At 40.7% G+C, this 22,222-nt stretch overlaps 1 long non-coding RNA gene across 1 annotated transcript; it reads left to right on the forward strand.

Annotated features, from left to right (window-relative positions):
• The first annotated feature begins 45 nt into the window (after positions 1 to 45).
• LOC116652963 (uncharacterized) lies at positions 46 to 17,505 on the forward strand. Its single transcript, XR_004306233.2, has 3 exons — positions 46 to 157; positions 16,023 to 16,188; positions 17,414 to 17,505. It is a non-coding gene; the product is annotated as an uncharacterized LOC116652963 (long non-coding RNA).
• The last annotated feature ends 4,717 nt before the right edge of the window (positions 17,506 to 22,222 follow it).

Raw genomic sequence — 22,222 nt, forward strand, 5'->3', positions numbered from 1 at the left:
AAGTTGTAACCTGGGGGTGGGGAAAGGCATTCATTTCTCTCTTGCAAGGCTAGAAAGCAGAACAATATTCTCCCTTCCTGAAAATTAAAGAGAGAAGAACAAAATCTTTCCTATAGAACAACACTGAATGGGATAGGACTTCGTAAAAAAAATCTAGGTAAGTGTTAATGGCCATATTTCTTAGTCCTCCCTAGGAAAGATTAAAAGGTTCCAGTATGAAATCCCTCACTCCCTCCTCCCCCACCTTTTTTTTTTTTTTTTTTTTTTTAAACAAAGGATGGATGATTTACGACATAGGCATAAGTATATACGGCTTTCTTGCACCTATAGATTCATATTTATGAGATTTTTAAAAGCATCATAGGTAGACCATACATTACAGCAGCCTTTCCATTATTAACGTGTTAATGCATTCCAAAGGGCAGAAAGCAACATCAAGAGGAAAACATATGTTTTTATTTGGAGAAAATGGCTGAATCTGAATCCACGCCATATCTAGCCATCTATTTATGTACATTCCTGCAACATACCAAATTCATGAGGGAGAGGAAAATAAAATATCTGTGCATTTCTACAGCCTTCCATTGCTTTGGAGGTATTTATTTGTGAAAACCACAGGTAGCCATTATTTATAGCCCTGATTTTTTGGTTTTCTTTTATTTTTTTTTCTTTTTCTCGTTTTTTTTTTTTTTTCCCCTAAAACAAAGATGAAATTGGAATTGATTTTTTGTAGAGAAATTTATACTGAAAACAGGATCATTTTCCATTTTTCCCAAGTTGAAGTCTGTATTCATTACTACAAAAAATGTAAAAACAACAAGCTAAAGTATTTTCATTTGTGGTTCATATTTATTTTATAAGAAGACTGTCACAACAGCATTGCATAAAAATGGAATTTGAACTATACTATACAATGAACCTCAGTGTACTCCATTCATACACATGTTGAAATTGTGCACTATTATATATTTTTCTTACAGATGTATGTACTCATACATATATGCACATGGGTTGTTTTAAACACACATTTATGCAGACGTGGGTTTTTCTTGGTTAACTGTATAGTGTTTGTCTTAAGAAGGGAAGTACACCTAAAAATCAGAGTCCCCCATTTAGAAGATATAGATGTATTTATATGAAAATATGTATGCTGGACATTGTGCATGTGTAAACACGTTTGTTAGTATTGTTTTCATTTTTTTTCCTGTTCAGTGCAGTCCATATTAAAATAACTATGAATTTCATTTACTGTGCACTATAGAATATGCACGCTGCAGTGTAGCTAACCTGTGAAAGCATGAATATGCTATGAGAGTACCATCTTTCCAGTCACCGAGAAATCAATAACAAAAATTAAAAAGTAGAATAAGGCCTATTGTGGCAATGAAAGATGAGTCAGGGCATCAAGGCATTGTTTAGTGATAGAGGTCAGGCACTGATTAGCAGCCAACATTCCCCAAAATACAGTAGGCGAAATATTAGTTTGTTGAATGGCCTGCTACAGTTGAATCAATAATATTTTCTACCTTCACTAAGTTATAATAAAAATTCTTCCTGGGAAAGTAAATATTTTCCTTTTAGTCACTTTCATGTTTATTAACATGAATTCTTCTCTTGTAATTAGCATGTGCAACTATCTTTGTGTGTCATGCTTAGAAGCATACATCGTAAGAACAAACGTGACAAAAAAAAATGGTAAAGCATACATTTTCTTTAGGTTTTAAATATTGCATATCATTTAAAATTATCACTGCTGATATCCTGCTATTCCTAAAATAATTAACAGCATTATAAACTGCGCCTTTCCAAAAGGAAATAAGCAATCAGCCACTATCAGTATTTAAAAATACCACAACAAAGCAACAACAAATCAGAGATGATAGTAACACTTAAATGGTGTCCCTTTAAGCATATCTTTCAACTCACTTCGACTGACTCTACTTTTATATAGGTTATAGGATTTACTATAGCAACCTTCCCCCAGGAAAAAAAAAAAAAAAAAAAAAGTCCAATTCCCCTTCTTTGTGACTTAAATCAAACCAATAGAGCCCTCTATTGGTAAAATTTCAGATAGCTATGGCTATTCCATACAGTAAGGATGTAATACTTGCGGCCATAGCATATGCCATCAAGCCCCAGATGAAGTCAGTGGCTGATGTTTTTGGACTTAGATAGCATTAACAAAGTGCTCTTAGAAAAACAGTCTGTCTTATTCCCAAGGTATGAAATTTCAGATGTTTTTTTGTTGTTGTTGTTTGGTTTTTTTTCTGTGGACTTGTTGTTGTTTTTAGCAGCAGTTCTACACAAGTGGTTTTTGTTTGTTTGTTTGTTTGTTTTATGAAATTTGAGCATAATATCACCATATAAATCTATAACATCTGTAACAGCAGGTTGTTCCCTTAAAAACCAGTCCAGTTTCTGGACATGATAGAGAAATTTTTCACCTAGTCCTGATAATAGCTTTTTTCCTTGATAAGTACAGTATTTAGATTATACTTCCAGAAGCTATTTGGAAAACCACCCTCTGTTCAGTCCTACAAAGTAAGTAAGGCCTTAAGTACATTATAATTAAGGGCTCTAAGGCCAATCCACCTGAGCAACCTAAGAACATACAAGTTCATTCATTAATATAGGAGAGAGTGTGCCAGGGGTGGAAGATCTTTGAAGAAATGCAGTCAGCTAAAATCAGAAAGTCTTTACAGAGTGAGTCCTCTTTAAGGACTTTAGAGAATTTCCCACTTAAGTGAACCAAAGCTAAAATACAAGTATTCAACCCTTATGATTTGGATAATAATAAGATTTAAGCTGCCATCAAAGAGATCTGCGAGTTCACAACACAACAAGACTCATCCTCTAGTCACTGCAGATGGGACAAGGTAGGAGCACAGTTTTTTGTTTTTTCCCAGAACATTGAATGGTCTGGGGTTATGTACAACAGGGACTAACCCAATACATCCATGAGACATGATCAGATCCAGCACATGAGTCAAAAAGCTCAGAGTCAAGGTCACAAGGGAATTTTCCCAGCTGATGCAGTTCCTGAGTACAAAGTCTGTTACTTCCCACCATTTTGCTGCCTACATAATCCCTGGCTCCCCATACCAGTCCCACACGCTTTGGTCTTGTTCTCACTGATTCCAGGACCCTTCTAAAAGTCAGCAGTTTTTTCCAGCTAACATAGAAGCTGAATGTGATCCGTGGACATTGGTCCTGGAACAAAGCTAGGGTTGTGGAGTAACTATTAACCCACTCAGAAGCAGTCAACTCAGCCATCTTTGTGCCTCCATAGGTGGTTCCTTCCTCCTTGCATGTCACTCATGCATCCATTGCTGTACTTCTAAGGCCAAGCCACGGTCTATTACTTGTTACTTTGCTTTCTGCAGGCTAGAAGGAAAAATGTTTGAAATATTTTGCTTCTGTGTATACAGGCAATATTCAACCATTTCATTGTTCAGAGGATGAAGAAACATCTTCCATTATTTCTCTTTCATTAATTTTATTGGATTGCAATTGTTAAAATAACCTGTGGATGCTCAATATAACAAAATGTGCACCAAACAAATGCCTCTTTTCAAGATAAATTGGGGCCATTTGCACAAAGAATTCCAGTCACCTTTTTGTGTAACATGATAAAGTAGGTGTGAGGGAGTCCATGGGGTACATGAGAAAAATATAAGTTCTTCACTGGAAATTTTCTGCCCTGGTTCCCTAATAACTGATGAACATGCTAGAACATTTTGCATTCTGGATATCCTTGTAAGGCCATGTGATTCAATGGGAATCATTTAAATCCCATTGCACAAAGACAAGACCCTTGAATACTTCTGTCTTGGTGTTAGGACATCTCTATCAGTATTAAAAAGTGCTGAGGAAAATGCATGCAGAAAATGAAAAGGTCCTTGTGAGCTATAAATGAACCTTCCACAACAAATCAGTCAGCTCATTTGCTTATTAGGTCAGGCAAGCACAGCATCAGACCAAGCAGGTTTCTGTGTTTTACCTTGTACATGGCATCTCCATACTCTACACAGTAGCACAATGAATGAGGCCAAAGTGGGAAAGAGAGAGGAGGAGCTGACTGATGCACCTCAGTGCATTTTTCCTCTTTCTTTTATATGTTGTTTATTGATTTACCCTTCTATATTTGCCAGAAAGCATGATGGCCTTTAAACCAGTCTTGAAAAAGTGGTTGAGGTGGAATTTCTTGTTGGTTTGTTTTTTTGTTTGTTTGTTTTATATCACAGACGTTTCTTATTTAATTAGGTAAAGAAGTATAATTCTTTCACTCTCTTAAGCAGAAGTAATGACTTTCTGAAAATGATGTTACTCCATGATTGAACAGAAGAAAATGCCACAGTGTTAAAAACAGCTTGCCTCACACCCCGGAGCTCTTGATGCTATAAATAGCAGAGGCTGGCAGCCTACAGCTCACCATCTCCTACCACACTGACGCGGCGTAGTGCTAGCAAGGGATGTGATTGCTGCATTCACCTGAGGAGTGAATATTCTGGTGTCTCGTCAGTGCCTACCAAGAAAAGGCTTCCAATTGGCTGATTTCTACCCTGTTAGGAAAATTACAGCTGTCCTTGTTAAATCTCTTCCTATCTTTTTCTTTTTTCTTTTTTTTTTTACCCAGTGCAGCACAGGTAACAAGTTTGGATGGATACAGTGTGGGTGTGATTGCTAAAGAAGGGCAGTAACGATGACATTAAAGGGAACAGTTTCATATCACAGTCTTAAAGGAAAGAAAGAAAGAAAAAAAAAAAAGGAAGAAAAATAAATTAACACAAGCACTTCATATAAGAATTACTTTGCACAAGAAAAATAATTTTAATGCATACTTGTAGGACACAGCCTGACAGAGGAAGATGTTAACATTATTCTGAAATTGTTATCTGTGTGTGTTTAATTTATAACACTAATTTATCCCATGGAAAGGGAGAAATGTGTCGTAGACTTTACAAGGTTGTATTCATCCCAGAATGAAGTGAGAAAAAAAGAAAATGAAGAAGAATAAAAAAAGGTGCTGCCTTCCCTCACTTCCCGCTCTCCAAAAGAAAAAAAAAAAGAAGTGATGTGTAACAAAGAAAGATTAGATCAGGTCACCTGGAGGAGATGTGTACTCAGACCTCATCTATCTGTAAGAGAAGGAAGGCTTACATGCTTCAGCAGCCATGACCCTTTTGCTCAGGCATTACCAGCAGGGTGCTAAGAACTGGGGCAAGGACAGGGACTGGCTGGGAAGAGGCATCACTGCCCCCACGAGTTATGTGCAGAAATGTCTCCTGTGCCCACATCACCTTCTGAGGCAGCCCTGAACCCTGCCATCCCTCCAGCTGTTTGCCATGAGCTGCAGCACTGCTCAGATGTCCTCTTCCACACTCTACCCAGTGTCAGGGCATTCTTGTGCCTTCTCCACTCCCAGCAGTACAGCCAGCCCCACAAGGATTAGTCACTTCTGTCAGCAAAATCCAGCAAGAGTCAAAGCGAGCACAGTGTACCGAAGAGTGAAGGAATGGGATGAGGAGCACATGAGGAAGTGCTCTTTGCTATGTGCTGAGCAGAGGAAACACCAGGGCTGCAGAGTCCCTGTCTTTGCCACCACAGCAGCAGCAATCTGGCTCAGCCCCTCTGCACCTCCCTCTGGTTCTCCCTTTCAGGGTCATGCTGCAAAATATGGCCGCTCAAAAGAGGAGATGGGCTGGCAGGAAGCCATGGCAGAATTCCCTTCAGACCTGGGGGCTCTGTAATTGCCTGCTGGTAGCTAGGGACCTTCATGGCGCTCATGTTGCTTAAAGGTCAACGCACATTCTCCTTAAAATTTCAGGGCACATTCGTGCTCTGCTGCATGCTTTTCATTTCTTTCAGAAACTGGCGCAGAGAAAGGAGAGCTCATTTCAGTCTGTAGGAGCAAAGCCTGCTCTAGAAATGCTTTCTTCTTCTTTTTTTTCTTAGTCTAGATGATTTTCATTTCTAATCTTGCCTAACTTATGGGAACCTTCCAGTTAGCAAAGGTGAGAAGGTATCAAGTTGGCAATCTTTCCCTCTTGCTTTTACTGCTTTAGAATGAAATCAGCATCGCTTTAACACAGTCCTGCAGTTAATATTCTGCATTGAGGAGCTGAGAAGGAAAGAGAAGGGCAACAACCAATTCACCAGCCAGCTTAATAGCCTATTTGGATAAAGCTAAAAGCAAACTGTGGTTTTGACTGTAAGCAGTGATGTCCTCCAAGCGAGAGATGTTATTACATACTTGTGATCAATATACATTACAAAGCAATGTCATTTTCTTTTTCTGCTTTAACCTCTGGAAGGTATATATCTCTAAAACACTAAAATAAGTCACAATATTGGTAAATAGTAGCTCTAAATTTCTTGCCTAACATGGTTACAAAGCGAATGTCATGAAGCCTAAAATTCAGAGTAGCAACAAGGCAAGATATTCAGGAAAAGGACAAATGAAACATGATCACAAAGGATCTACTTGAATCAGAGCTTACAGCAAATACAAGCTGAAGTTACCTTGAAGCCTGGAAAGCATACCTGCACACATTCCCTGTCTACATGAAACTACTGCATATCAGTTTATGGAGTATAAAAGGTTTCGGATGAATGACTCTGGGCACTCTCACCTTCTAATGACCCATAGAAACTATTCATATTTAACCATTAACACACCCAGAGCTGTGAATAATCGCACTTATTCTGAGAAAATGGACATTTATAGCAGCATTTTTGTGTTAAATAGTGTTTTGCTCACTGAAGACAAGAAAAAGACAAACTAGCAGAGACACCAATGATTTTTTGTATTACCTTTGATGGCTCCATTATGAACAACATTCTTCTTTTCTATATTTCTGTAAGCCTGTCCTTTATTCTTGCTTCCAGCTCTCTCCCTCATAAAACACCTCACATTCCAGCATTCTTATGAGGAGCACACACTATTTAACTGCTTTATCTGTTTCTATGGCTCCCATTATCAAGGTTTGACCAAAAGATGCTGAATTCCTTTGCCAGTTCCCAGAACTATCCAGTGCCAGTTCTTTCTGACCCTAACTTTGCTTCTGTCTTTGGCACAAGTCTGTATTATGTCCATAGACAGAATAGATGTGGAAGAAGGAAGAAATAGTAAGAAATAGTAGAAAATAGTAGCTTCAAAGAATCTAGAGGATAGTTGTAAAAATATGATCCTGTAAATGCTTTAGTCAAGTTTCTTGCAAATAAATTGGATTCTTAAGAGAACAGTGGGATAAATTAAAGCTATCAGTATGAGACTACTTATGTCATATTCCCATAACATCAATTTGTCACTTGAAAAGTTTTTTATTTTATGCTATAAATGAGACTTAAGTAAAGGCTGCAGTGCTTAAGCTTCAAGCTTTTTCCATTTGGTAAAATACCAGCAAAAAGACAAATAGGGTTCAGTAAGACTGCAGATACAAGAGACTCAAGCACCCAGGTGAGCTGTGCCATTCCATCTGCACTCTGCTCTGCATGCCAGGCTGCTTGGCAAGAACAGGGAATGGACAGGACCCTGCTGTCCAAGCGTTGCAGAAGACATGAATCTTGTCAATTCTGAATTGGGTTCCCTGCCAGCTATCAAGCAAGCAGCCAGCAGACTGCTGCACACCACACAGCAATATGCATAGAAGTATTTCTGTGCCCCACTGCCCTCCCCTGGATGGCACTTGTTAAGGCATTCCTTTGGGTTTCTTTGCTCTAGGTACAGCAGGGACCATAACCAACTAACAAGCTTGGCTGCATTTGCACTAGATGAAAAACAAAGCGTTGTTTTCTCACAGCACAGTTTAAAGCAGCTTTAGTACGTGACTCAAAAGGAAGTCTCTCTTTTCCTTTCTTTTTATACGAACTCTAGGATGGCTTCACCTGAGTTCAGGTTCTTTGTACTTTTATTACTTAAAGGCACTAAACTAGTGTCAATTGTTTTCTCAAAGGTTTAAAAACTTATGAGCAATTTTATCACAGCATACTTTACTTTAGTCAGGACTGCAGTCATAATCAAAGCATAATCTTTTTCTCAACAGGAAAAATTAATCAAAGAAAGACTTTGCTACCACTAACTCAGTGAAAAACCATATATTTATACATATATACATATATTTCCTTGGACAAAGTTCATATTTTGCAACTAGTAAAGACACATCATTTGCTTTACTGTTAGAATACTTCCTTTAAGCAGCCTGATTCTCTTTAGTGTTTTTTTCTCTCCTGATTTTCTACTATTCCTTCTGCTCTATTACCAGTTTTGTTCTATTCTTTACCCCATCCATAGCAATTTCTTCCAGACAAGATATGAATCAATAACTAGAGCCTTTCAGAATGATAGGAAAATACATTTAAAGGAAAAAAGAAAGATAAAATATTTTACAGATGTCATTTACAGATTATTTTCAGCCAGATTCATCAACTTGCAATCAATGATCCACAGGCATGAGACTTTTCACATAAATTCATCTTAATCGAGAGAAAACCAGAAAACCTGAATTTTAATGCTTTTACAGTCTCCACAGAAGCCTGTCTGGAGAAGTTACAAGCAAGGATCTATCCTCTGGGGGGTCTCCATAAAGGACCACGAAAACCTCAGGTTTGCTCATGCAGCTCTCCTCTCAGATGAATTTAGCCATTCCCTGGTGATTTTCAGGGCTGATGCTGAGATGAATGGTAAGCAGGCAATTCAGGCCTTGGTAATCCCAGAGCCAGTTCAGAAGGCTGTTCCCTGGAAGCTCAAGTAACAGCAGCTGCTGCTGATGCCTTCACCTCATGCCTTCTTCTTGCTGCCTCCATGTAGGATGCTGTGCCTACTTTGTACATGAAGCATCCTCTTCAAGGTCATTTATGAGAGTCATCAGACTGATGCAGAGAAGTCTACCAGGTTATTGTTTGTTAGCTGAGCAATTGTAATCAACACGGGCATGGTGTTACCATCCCAGGTGTAATGTGATGTGGCTTAATTTTAGCCTTTCCATTTAAAGTTAATTGAAAGAGATTAATGCTAAGTCATATTTTCACACAATTGGAACAGGCCTAGAATGGAAAATTACCATAGCTCAGTTGATAGGCAGCATTTTAGTAAACCCTATCAATTTCATTTTTTCCCCTACTCTACCTGGCCCAATGACTTCACACAGCAGCTACCGTCCAGTGGACCAAATTGCAGATTCCATCTGCAGTGAGAAAATGTTTATTGAGAAAAACTGTTCTGCTAATGGTTTCCTCACCTGCAGTTTGCCTCTACTCAGCTCCAGAATGGCACAACCTTTCAAAAACAAGACAGAATTCCAGCTTCTGACACCAAGGTCTTCCCACATACATATATACCTCAAAGAATAGGACAGTTAAAACAGTGTCAGAAAATGTTAAGTAAAGCAGACTTCAGGTACTGCTCTCAGTCCTGTCAAAAATTGTGTTTTGAGATTTTGAGCACTTTTTCTTTCTTTCTGGCAGAACTGGTGACATGATTCATTGGAGGAGCACAAACATTTCTGGAATAGATTCATTTGCTATCTTTTGGTTGGACTTTGAGGCTATGCTATTATAATGCTACAACGTGAGCAATCATTTAATTCTCAGGCTTTTGTCCTATACTTACATGGAACATCAAAGCAAGCTTAATGTCATTTTAAAGATCATAATCTAAACTAGAAGATTTAAAGTGATGCCCAAGTCAACCACATATTGCAAGAAGATAGAGAGAAAGTGTGATTTAATCAGCTGGTAGATTTTTAAAATATTTGTTGAGCGCTTTTATTTTTCCTAATCAAATTTACCAGTAGCAGGGGAATTAAAGTAAAAGCCGTCTGCAGAGATATATATCTTGTTTATCCACATTTTCATGAAAAAGGACGACAGCAGACTTCAAATATTTTGTAAATTTGAAAGAATATGAAAGAAATGAAAATGAAAAAGTCCCTACTGTACTTTCCCTCTTACTTAGGTACCAGCATCATTGTATGGGCCAAATGGGCTCATTGGCACACAGCCATCATTGAACTCCTCCTGAAGGAGAAGGCATCCTGACTCAGGAAGCAATTCGGAGAGGAAGTCAGGCTTGTTTATGCCTCTCTTGCCTTCCTCTGAGAGAAGCCGTGGTACATCATTAAGGCCGTCAGCAGGGGATGGGCTGCATGCCTTCTTTTTACCAACAGCAGACAGATGTGGCTCTTTTGTTCAGCCACTTTCTGCAGGCTGTCATTTTTCCTGGGGAGCGTGACCATTTGCAGCAGCCTGACACAAAGGTCACACGAGGAAATAGAACCACGCATTTCAATTTTGTATTTAATTGGGTCTCATTAAGAACTATAGAGATTTTTTTTTATTTTTTTTTTTTTTATTTTTTTGCCTTTTAAGTTTGGGACAGTGAAATCATCCCAAGTAAAGTTAGATACACAAAGCCCAGGTTTGATGGTCAAGAACAGGCAGTGGGGAAGCCTGCAGCTCAACAGCAGTTAGAAAAATCATGTGTGAGTTTGGAAACACTGCTGCTTCTCAACTCCTGGCTCCCCTTTCTAGTCCAGGATAAGCACTCAAGGGATGAAAAACAGACTTTTTAATGTGTCCTTAAAATCCATAAGCTCACATTCTGATAAAGCAGCAGGCGGTCAAGATTGACAAGCATGTTTTTAAATAGGAAGCAAATGCAGGCTTCAAAGAGCCTGCAATATTTTTTAATTAATAAGGAATCAGTAGGAGCCAATTAAATCATGGCCATTCCAAATAGAAAAGTTAGCATTGCTCTTTTTCTTGTGCTGCTACGCAGGAGATTCTTAAATTTGGCAATTCCTTAAAATAGAAGTGCTCTGCACCTTTTCAAATTACTTTTCTTCTCGCAGTCATAATTTAGTGACAGTTAAGATGCAAAGAAAACTTTTAACGTCTAAGTTTTAGTTATTTAAAAAAAAAAAAGAAAAAAAAAAAGTTTTGTGGTTTTAAAAAGCTGAAGGTTCTTATCAAAATAACTAGGATCAGACAAATCTGTCCTGGCTGTCCACACAAAACTAAGATACATTTCAGTTTGCTTTTGATAGCAGTTAAATATGTTCAGGCCCAATTCTTTGTGTTTTCTCGGGGAGTCAAATCACTGGGGGAAAAAAAAACAAAAACAAAAACAAAAACAAAAAAAAACCAAACAAAACAAAACAAGAAAAAAAAAACATCAAACTTTGTAGGAAATAGAAATCTTTAAGAAATCAAATCTGTGTTTTACTTGTGCTCAGTGGATGAAAGAACTGGACATTTAATGGAATGGCTCACCTACTCTCCAAAGTCCAAAATACAGTGAATATAGATTGACTTGTGTATGCCACACTCAAATGAAGACACTATCCAAAAGGAACCAAAAGATAAGAAATCTGCCATAAATTAATAATTGGTATTAATTTATTTATTGAAAAAAAAAATAATCTATTATAATAATCTTTTCCCAAGGTGGTCTGTAGCTAAATCATAACCCCACCAGAGTACCAATGTCTAAAGTAGACTTCTATACCTGCTATCACCTCTAAATTCAGCTATTCAGCATACCCAGATATCCAGAACTGCTAACCCATCTTAGAATGTCATCAGTGGGGGCAGAAAGTTGTTACATTTTATTTAAATACATACAGTAAATGTCATAACTACTTCACTCCTTGGCTGCATAGAAAGACAGGGAAAAACAGTTTTGGAGAACTTGTAGTCCAAGCTGATCTCAACCCCTATTAGCTTGAGAAAGGTTACTTTTGCATCTCCCCATGGAGCTGTGTTTTTATTGCAAATGTTACTCAGTTCAATAATTCAAGCTTATTAAGACAATTAACTCCAAATCCTAATTAACTTTATTTTTTAAATAGAGTGCTATGATTTTGACCCGGGTTTGGATATATTCACTTCTCCCTGTTGTCCTCTATTGTCTCTGAACATGCATAACCACAACAGTGTTGCCCAGCTTCTGATGTCTACAAAATAGAAATATTTCATTATTTCACTGTTGGAGGTCTTTTGAGAAAACCCTGATTCACATATTAAGCGTAGCCAAGTAATGACTCCTAATCCAAATACATGTAATGAGTTCACACAAACATCACTGCTCATCCCATGACTTCTAATTTGTCTACCTAACCACACCGTTACCCCAAGAGCTTCTATCTCTCCTACGGATGCAGATCTTTTTTCTGCTCCTAGGGTTAAGCTAGCAGCTGAGACATTGTTATTCTGTATTTGTCACAGTCTGTCATAAAAGAATTGTTAAGTATAGTAAATACTACAAGAATTGGGTTCTGTAAGGGCTCAGGGAGTTAACAGTGCAAAATACACTTTGCTCACTACACATAAATATGTAGACTAGTTTATTGACATAAAATAACTTGATACCTTTCTCATATCAAGCTCAGAAGACAGACAGTTTAGGAAAAAATCTGCGTAATTCCAGGTGCATAGCTCTGCTCCAGTATATCAGTATGCTTGAAACAGCAAGCTATTATACTTTCTATCAGTCAAATCAGTTCCCCCCACCCTCCCTAGGCAGAAACAAGCCTTATCTGAATCCCTAAATAGGAGAGCTATCACTCATACTACCTTCAAATAAACAAATTCAGCCAATTCACTTTAATTGCCTTACGGTCATCAGCTGTGCATCTCAACACTGAAGTTAGGCTCTTCTTCAAATCAGGAGTTGTGCTTTGGACCCATTCCCATTATTCAAGGGAATAGCTACAACAGACATTACCTCTGTCCTTATCCTTCAGCCTGAGAAATTTGGAGCTACTGTTCTTTCCTCTACAATTTCTTTCTTCATCCCGAGCATGACTTTTGCTTTCTCACATGTTCTGCACTGTGAAAAGCAATGTCTTTTAAAATTCAGTTTTCACAACTATGGCAGGAATATCAGACTTCTTTCCCAGGCTCTTGTTAACATACTACTGGATTCACCACACCTCCTGATCAACCAAAACCTGTGTTGCCAGGTTTGTGTTCTTCCCTGTAAATCAAGGAGCTTTTGTTTTAAAATGTGTCACAAGGGAGTTCTGCCTATCTTTCAGCATTCTTTAAAGTCATGAGCTAAACTGCACTAGCAGAAAGTGACTAGAGGGACTAAAATGTTAGAAGTCTAATCTACAACCTTGTGCATTAGAAAGAGATTTACAAAAAAAGAGGGGAAAAAAAAAAAAGACTCCACACTAATGTTGCTGTGTGTTCTCTCACAAGGCTGAGAAAACCACTAGAGATGGCTGATGACTATTACAGGTCTGCTAATTTCAGAGGTACTCAGTAAGGCTGCCCATGGCTTTAATTACATTCTTTATTTATCTTATTACTTTGTCCTCTTCATGTACATTAATAAGCAGCTTTGGCCTACACTTTTTTATTTCAGTAGTCTTCTTAATGAAGTGGATGTACTACATGATTATAACTTTCCTTTCTTGTGCCTTAATCTCCTAGGACATAATGCATCATCATGTGTGTAGGCATGTAGGCTGACTCAAATGCTATTTCCTTTCTATTTCTCATTTGTTTTCCCTCAGGAAGCTCAAGTAATTTCCCACTATTTCTTTTCTTCACTTAGATTCCTTCTTGTGAGGAAAAACACCAGTATCAAGGAGCAAGTACCTAGCAAATCAGATGTTTACTGCAAATGTCCCATTTCTTTGATCTTTGAGTATGTGAGAAGCAGTAGAGAGAAAAGGGAACTATGTTAACCTGAGTAATTAATATTCATAATTATAACCTTTAATATAAAAAGTAGCAAAGGATGCTGACTTCAGAATTTGTTAGAAGATGGCTGCCAACCTAGCAGTGGAAAAATTGCCTCTCATTCTCTTGGCTTCATACTCACAGCCCCAAAAGTGAGATAGTTAGACTGTATGTCCTTCTCCCCTGTAAACCTTCACTTTTGGATCTGGCTTTTACTTTAATCATTTAAAGATGGAAAATTAGTCATTTTACTGCCCCCAAAATTTAGAATCACAGAATCACCAAAGTTGGAAAAGACCTTCAAGATCATCTAGTCCAACTGTCCAGCTACAACAAATGTTTCCCACTAAACCATGTCCCTCAGTATATCATTTGAACATTTCTAGGACACCTCCAAGAATAGTGACTCTACCAGCTACCTGGGCAGGACAGTCCAGCACATGACCACTCTTTTGGAGAGGAAGTATTTCCTAGTGTCCAACCTGAATCTCCCCTGGTGAAACTTGAGGCCATTTCCTCTAGTCTTCTCTCTAGTTACATGCAAGAAGAGGCAGACCCCCACCCCACAACAACTTCCCTTCAGGGAGTTGTAGAGAGCAATAAGGTCTCCCCTGAGCCTTCTCTTCTTCAGTCTTAATAACCTTAGCTCCCTCAGCTGCTCCTCATAAGGCCTGTTCTCCAGACCCCCCCACCAGCTTTGTTGCCCTTCTCTGAAAATACTCCAGGGACTCAGTGTCTTTCTTGCAGTTAGGTGACCAAAACTGAACAAAGTACGCAAGTTGCAGCCTCACCAGTGCTGAGTACAGAGGGTCGATCACTTCCTTGCTCCTGCTGACAACACTGTTTCTGATACAAGCCAGGACACCATTGGCAGACTGCTGGCTCACATTCAGCTCAGCATCGACCAATACATCCAGGTCCATTTCCTCTATAGTCCTCCAGTCACTCTGCCCCAGGCTTGTAGAACTGCCTGGGGTTGTTGTGGCCAAAGTGCAGAACCCGGCACTTGGTCTTGTTGAACCTCATTCCATTAGCTTCAGCCCAGTGATCCAGCCTGTTCAGATCCCTTTGTAGAGCCTTCCTACCCCGTAGGTAGATCAACATTTCCAGGCAACTTGGTGTCATCTGCAAACTCACTGAGGGCGCACTCGGTGTCCTCATCCAAGCCATTAATAAAGATACTGAACAGGACAAGCTCCAGTATAGATCCCTGGGAAACACCACTCATGACTGGTCACCGGCTGGATTTAACTCCATTAACCACCAGTCTCTGGGCCCAGCTCTTCAGCTAGTTCTTTAACCAGCAAAAAAATGTATCTGTACAATACATAGGCTGCCAGCTTCTCCAGGAGAATACTGTGGGAGACAGTGCCAAAACCTTTGCTGAAGTCTAGGTAGACTGTGTCAACAGCCTTTTCCTCATCTACCAGGTGGGTCACTTGATCACAGAAGGAGATCAGGATGGCCAAGCAAGACCTGCCTTTCATGAGCCCATGCTGTCTGACCCTGATCCCCAAGTTGTCCCACACATGCCATGTGAGCCTCCTGTTTGTTGCCCATGCTGCATGCATTGGTGTAGATGCACTTCAGCTGAGCCCCTTGCCTCATCCCTGATCCCATTATCATTCCTCCAAGCTCATTTCTAGCTGGCCTGGTTTTATACCCTTTCCCCTTTATATTTAGTTTAAATCCATTTCAATGAATCCTACCAGCTCCTGGGCTAAGATCAGTTTCCCCCTTTGAGACTGTAAGACCCATCAGCAGACATCAGAATAGGTACTCAGTAAGCCACCTTATGGTCAAAAAAAAGCCAAATCCTTCTAATGGCTGTCTCCAGACAGCCTTGCAGGGTGACCTCCCACCATATCCTAACTAACCTCTCCCTCAAGTTACAGAGCCTCAAACCTATTATGCAGGGACACCTGGAGAACCAAGGTAGGTCATGATGGGCGTTGCTTCTGACTCTGAGCTGGGACCTGTTTCCACTCCTCCTCTCAAACTGTACCTTCCACTACTCAACTTTGGCAGGGAAGGGAGGTCACCACCGTTTGGGGATTATCACCCTTTTGCCTTTCCTGCAAGTTCAGCAGAGAATTACTCCACCAGTCTATCTCCTGCTCACAGTCTCTGATACTCCTTAATCTCTCCACCTCCTCCTTGAGCTTCACTACATTACTGAGCAGATCATCCACCTGCTCACACCTCACACAGTTAGAATCCCTTCCACTACTCACCAGCAGCAACACGCTCAGGCACTCGCTGCAGCTGGAGACTTGAAAGGCCATATTTTTAGGTGGGCACTCTGTCTAAGACTCCACATTCTTTCTTGCCAGACCTTTCTGCCTAGAGACCATGGCCCCCATGACGTCAGAATGCCGTTGCTACACAGAGAACAATGGCAACTGACAGCTGCTCCATGACAGGGCTACCCTCCAACCAGCCAAGGTCATCCCTGCTTCAGCATGGAATGCATCCACTTCGGACCCAACTACCAAAAAGGTAAGGTATCATTGAGATTTGAAAAGTTTGGGTAAAAAGACCTTGGGCATTCTTAGTGTTGGCTTTTAGGTTTAGTTTTGCTTAAGATCCACTAACATTAGGATTTTCCATGTAGGAATTCCATGTCTTTCCACTGGGAAAGACAAAAGCAAATATTCTTTCTGACTCAATTTTTTTCCTAGCCTGTAATAGGCTTGGCTATATGAATTGTACAACAAACTGCTGCTAAAGCCTGCAATTCGGCACTGTTTCAATGCTGATGAACGAATGTTGTGGAAGCTTCATCACATTTCACAACCCATAATTTAAATAATTTTAATGCACAGTAGAATAAGGCAACCAGTGTACTTTCCCACTCTCATTTTACTATTACATTATTTTAGTCTAACTCTTGGGAAAATAAAAGAAAAGCCATGCATGATAGGGAATATCTCCATTATAAGGCCTAGCAGTGAAGTAGTTAACCATGTTGATCTGTATGCTGCTATATTTAAGTTTCAGTGTTAACATCACTCTGAAACAAATAGGTCTGATTATTCTTTTTAGAACAAATTTTTCATGTTCTGCAGACTGAGGTATTGTCTACATTAAGAACATTTGCACCATTATAACTACCCTAATTTTAGTTACATCAATCCCACTCCCTGATATAGATGAATTGTACATAACTGCATTATTTTATGTCTGTGCAGGCTGCTCATGTTATACATTTTCAACAAAGAGCAACTGAGTTCCTTACTGCAAAGTTTCCCAAATTGGAAAAAATATTACATGGCTTTTCACTCGCTTTACATTTTAAAGACTGCATTTTGAACAACAAAGAGTTAAAATGTTTTTGAAAGAAAGAAAAATAAATCAAAACCAAAAACTCTCCATTTGACTGAGGCAGCCCCAGCCCAAACCTTCGAGGAGCGCTTCTGCTGCAAGACCCCTCTGTTTAATAGGTGTGGGCGTATGGTCAAAGGCTGAGTATACCAACTTTCAGAGTAGCCTTCTGATATCTCCACAGGTACAAATGACTGCCCTTCACACCACCAGCATAGTGCAAAAGGGGGTTATGTTCCCCTGAGTAGGAATAGATATTTTTTGTTGGCACACTACCTAACACAGGAGGGTCAGATACCATAATATAAATATTTAATCTTAATAACTAGGGAGGAAATATCAAGGGGATATGTTAACATGATGCTCTCCAAAGCAATATCTTTGCCTTTATTTTTTTCAGTAGGTAGAAGAACAGAAGCCAGCTTTTCCAAATGTAGAATCAAAAGTTGACTGAAGTCTAAATTTCTCTGCCCATTGAGACTGAGGCTAAGTCCAGATTTTCAGCTTAAGACTTAAAATGTGGAGATTTTGCCAGTGTAAGGAGTCAGACAATAAGAAAGGGGCTGGCAGTGGGAGAAGTGAGGTTTTGCATCCCTCCCTCCACTCCCTCCTTTCCCCTCCCTGGAACACAACATATTTCTACCAGGAGTAAAAATAAATAAATCCCCAGTTGTCTTGCTGTGTCCAATTAGTATTCCGTCCACAAGCTGTCCCATCAGGGAAAAATGCCGCCCTCACACACGTGTTCAGGATAGCACTGATGGATCTGAGGGCCTCTCCAAACACAGTGACCATCTGCTAGGCAAAACATAGGGGTCTGACAAGCAGGAGCCATTCAGCCCTGTTGTTGGGCCACATTATTACATATTTGACAAGGGTAATGAGAGGCTGTCATTAACCTTACATGACAGTCTCCACAATGACACGCACTAAAGCAAGAACAAAGAGCAGAACTCAGTAAAAAGACACCTACTTCTCATTTAACCCCGGAATTGTCAGACACCATTATTGCTAATGGAGGCTGGCGGTCCTGGGGTTAATTTCCATCTCTGTGCTCTGCTTGTTCTCTTTTTGAAATGTACTCTTCGTATGGTTAAGGAAGCAGTTTTATCAATGCTATTGGGAAGGCAATGCATTATTTATCATAACACAGTGAGATGTAAGAACAGAGAGGGTCTCCTGGAGGAATGAACAAACAGACATATTTCATGAACCCTTCTGATGGTCTGAAAAGAAAAAAAAACACATTTCTGAGCTCATTCTCTGATATTTAAGGTTATCATTGCCTAAGTGTGACATTTCTCTCATCTGCACTTCCTGCCAGATTTCTGTCAAGCTTAAAATCACAAGACTGTTTTCCGAGTGACCTTGTCACAGTCACCTGGCTTTATACCCACAGGGAAATCCCATTGAGAAACTTAATCGGTCTCATGACTTTTACTTGAACAGCAGATGTAGGGTGAGATGATATTCATAATTTCCGGAAATAAAAGGTCATCTGAATATAAAATCTCTGTCACAGATGTGATGATATGGGTTGCAGTCCTCTGCAAGTAGCGGAGATCTTGTAACAGAGCTGTGTGACACACCAACGAGCTGAGGAGTGTATTTATTTCCATGGTGACCTCCAGGCTGAACCTAGGATGGGGGGCTCGGGGGATGAATGCAAGCACTTGTTCAGATGCTTTGGTATATTTGGAACAAATGATAGAAGTTGAAGTGAAGATTATGTCTCACTGCAGGAGGCTCGGAGCTGGTACAGCTGGGTGTGAGCTCGCAGGAGTCACAAGGTTTGGGAACAGCTCGAGCCAATGAGAAAATAGGACATCAGGTGGTGGGTAGCCGCAGAATGAGGATGCTGGGAGCTGTCGGGGGGAGGGGACGCCATCTCTGAGGAGATGCTTTCTATAAATAGCATTCAAAAAGCAAAGCACTTTCTTTCCACACAAAGAAGTGAGTGCAGCAGCACGAATGCATCCTTCCAGAGATGTGAACTGAGAGGCTGGGAATGAGGCTGGGCAAAAGATTAATGCTTCTGTGGGGAAGGTGGAAGGTGGAAGTCACAATTACAAAGCAAACTATTCCAGAAGTCATTCCAAGCACAACTGCTTTTTTCCTTTTCTCCTGGCAATATATTAGCACTCATCAGGTGTTTACAGTCATGTTTGTTACTTGCAAAGGTAAAATATGTCATACAAGCACATTTCAGAGTATGGATTGCTAGTCCAAATTTATCATGATGGTCTTTGCAGAGTCAGTATCCAATGCCACATGCTGTCTTCTTTGTTCTCTCACTGGAGAGTGCCCTCTTCTCAAGTTGCCCACTTGTAAATAGGATATGTTGCCATTGAATCAAGCACTGTTTTTGTCTAGCTATCCAGAACTGGGTTTGCATCAACAGTTGCATTATCAAATCATCATTTTACAAATACTCTTGAGGAACTGCTGAATGGGAGGCAGAACACATGTGAAACTGAGTTCTGCCTTGAGATGACAAAATTGTTAGTAGAGCGATTTTCCTACTTTACTGAACTTGGTTTCACACATGCTTCCTGCTACAGCTATAAGCATTCCACAAGTACTATTCTCACTAATAAGGACGGGTTTGCTAGGGAAATGGAGGTTGGGGGCAGCTTGAGATGTAGCAATTACAGATGGTGGAGTTCAAGATCTGGAATGGAAGATGCAAAACAGAAAGTAGGATTGCTACCCTGAACATTAGGAGAGATAACTTTGATCTCTTCCAGGACCTGTTTGGAGCTATCCCATGGGCTAAGGTGTTAGAAGGTAAAGGGGCCTGTGAGAGCTGGTCAGCATTTAAACAGCACTTCTTCCAAGCTCAGGATTGGTGCATCCCTATGAGTAAGAAGTAAGAGAAGGGTTGCAGGAGACCTATGTGTGTGAGCAAGGAGCTTGTGCATAAACTTAAGGGAAAGAAAAAGGTCCAAAAAATGTGGAAAAAGGGACTGACTGCATGGGAGGAATATAGGCATGTTGTCAGGGCCTGCAGGGATATGATGAGGAAGGCTAAAGCCCACCTGGCATTGAATCTAGAAAAGGAGATAAAGAATAAAAGAAAGGCTTTTTTACATATGTCAACAGGGAAAATATGTGTCCCCTACTAAATGAGGGGGGTGTTCTGGTAGTGTGGGATGATGAGAAGGCGGATACTGAATGCCTTGTTTGCTTCTGTCTTCACAGAAAAGAATCCCCCTCAGGGATCTTGGACCCTGGAGGTTAGAGAGAGTGTCTAGGGAATGGAAGGCTTCCCTCTGGTGAGGGAGGAGATGGTCTGAGAGTGCCTGGGCAATATCAGAGTACATAAATCCGTGGCCCCCGACGGGATGCACCCATGTATGTTGAGGGAGCTGGCAGAGGTGATTGCTGAACTGCTCTCTATGATCTTTGAGCAGTCTTGAAGAATGGAAGAGATGCCTGGAGGATAGCTGATGTCACTCTGGTCTTCAAAAAGGGCAAGAAGGAGGATCAAGGCAACTACAGGTGTAAGAAATTATTGTTTTATGCAATTGCCTCAAAGCTTTCTGAAGGAAACATGAACAAGTCCAAGCAAGTCCTGGTCAAGAGTTGAGAAATCCTTTGTTTGAGGGACACATATGGACAAGGCCAGGGGCAACAAGAGAGAGATAAGCTGCAGCGTAATGGCCAGGAAGCAGTCTTTTGTGTAGGCTTATCTCGAGGAAGGTGGCCATCTCAGGGGGTGCACCCAGGGATGTCATGTAGGCAGGAAAAAAGGTGAAAAGAGGGATCTACAATCATAAAGAACAAGGGGGTTTTCTCACAACAGATTCTTCACGACCTGAGATTTGCATACTGGAGAACAACAAGGAGGTTTCTGACAACAGATTTCTCATGAAGAAGGAGGTTATCAGGCACAAGAAGTCTCATGACCTGCCTCTCCCTCTTGGACTTGCTCTGTGCTCTACCTGCTTGCTGTCTAAGGCAGGCCACACTGCTGCTGCTCTCCCCTGATGACAACCATCAAATGATGGTCAGACCAACATTTGAACCATTGTTCTTAATCTCATGCTGGGTATACAACCTCCTCTCCCTCCTATAAATTGGAGTGAGACAACAGGCCAGTCATCTTTACATCCATCCCTGGGAAGGTGATGGAACAGCTTGTTCTGGATGCTATCTCCAGGCAACTGGAAGAGATGAAGGTTGCAGGAGTAGTCAGTATGGGTTCACCAGGCGGAAGTCATGCTCAGCCAACCTAGTAACCTTCTGTGATGTCATCACTGGCTGGGTAGATTGGGGAGAGCAGCAGACGTTATATACCTTGATTTCAGTGAGGCATTTGATATTGTCTCCCACAACATCCTTATAACGAAACTGAGGAAGTGTGGGATAGATGAGTGAACAGTGAGGTGGTCTGAGAGCTGGCTGACTGGAAGAGCTCAGAGGGTTGTGACTGGTGGTGCAGAGTCCAGTTGTAGGCCTGTATCTAGCAGTGTTTCCCAGGGGTCAGTGCTGGGTTCAGTCTTGTTCAACATCTTCATTCATGACCTTGATGAGGCAATAGTGTCCATGAAGCTGGAGGGGGAATGGCTGGCATGACAGAAATCCATTCTGCCATTCAGTGACACCTGAGCAGGCTGGACACTTGGGCAGAGAGGAACTGGATGAGATTTAATAAAAGCAAGTGTAGAGTCTTGTACCCAGGGAGGAATAAACCACATGCACCAGTACAGGTTGGAGGACAACCTGCTGGAGAGGAGTTTTGCAGAGAGGGACCTGGGTGTCCTGGTGGACAACAGGTTGGGCATGAGCCAGCAGTGTGTCCCAGTGGCCGAGAAGGCCAATGGTATCCTGGGGTGCATTAAAGAGTGTGGCCAGCAGGTCCGGGGAGGGTCACCTCCCCTCTACTCTGACCAGGTGAGGCCTCACCTGGAGTACTGTGTCTAGTTCTGGGCCCCCTGATACAAAAAAAAAAAAAAAAAGCATCTCCTGGAGAGAATCCAGTGGTGGGCCAGAAAGATTATAAAGAGCTTGAAGAACCTCTCTTGTGAGGAAATGCTGAGTGGCCTTGGTCTATTCAGCCTTGAGAAAAGAAGACCGCGGGGGGATCTTATTAATGTCTATAAGTATTTAAGGTGAGGGAGGCAAAAGGATGAGGCCAGACTCTCCGGTGAGTGGTGCATGTCAATAGAACAAGGGGAAATGGCCACAAACTGAAACATGGGAAGTT

Source organism: Coturnix japonica, chromosome 2 (assembly GCF_054131305.1).
Source record: "Coturnix japonica strain WE chromosome 2, WE-NBRP24, whole genome shotgun sequence".
Classification (NCBI taxonomy): domain Eukaryota; kingdom Metazoa; phylum Chordata; class Aves; order Galliformes; family Phasianidae; genus Coturnix; species Coturnix japonica.